This window comes from Eimeria mitis, genomic scaffold (genome assembly GCF_000499745.2).
Source record: "Eimeria mitis Houghton genomic scaffold, Emh_scaff4184, whole genome shotgun sequence".
In the NCBI taxonomy this organism is placed as follows: domain Eukaryota; phylum Apicomplexa; class Conoidasida; order Eucoccidiorida; family Eimeriidae; genus Eimeria; species Eimeria mitis.
The window spans coordinates 488-807 of record NW_013572511.1 but is presented as its reverse complement, the minus strand read 5'-3'; positions in this window follow the sequence as shown (position 1 = coordinate 807).

The following is a 320-nucleotide window of genomic DNA, read 5'->3' as shown; positions in this document are numbered from 1 at the left end:
CGTCCTCCACAGTCAGCCCTGCATACCCCACACGCAACACATAGCTAGCTAGCTAGCTAGCTAGCTAGCTGGGTAGCTGGCTAGCTGGCTAGCTGGCTGGCTGGCTAGCTGGCTAGACAGGGCTCTGGGTAGCTAGCTAGCTAGCTAGACAGCTAGCTAGCTAGCTAGACAGGTGTCTGGGTGGGTAGCTAGCTAGCTAGCTAGCTAGACAGGTGTCTGGGTGGCTAGCTAGCTAGCTAGCCAGCTAGCTAAGGTCGCCGTGGGCAGAGCTGTCTGCCCACCGGCTCATCAGCTATGTCTCCACTAGCTAGCTAATCACC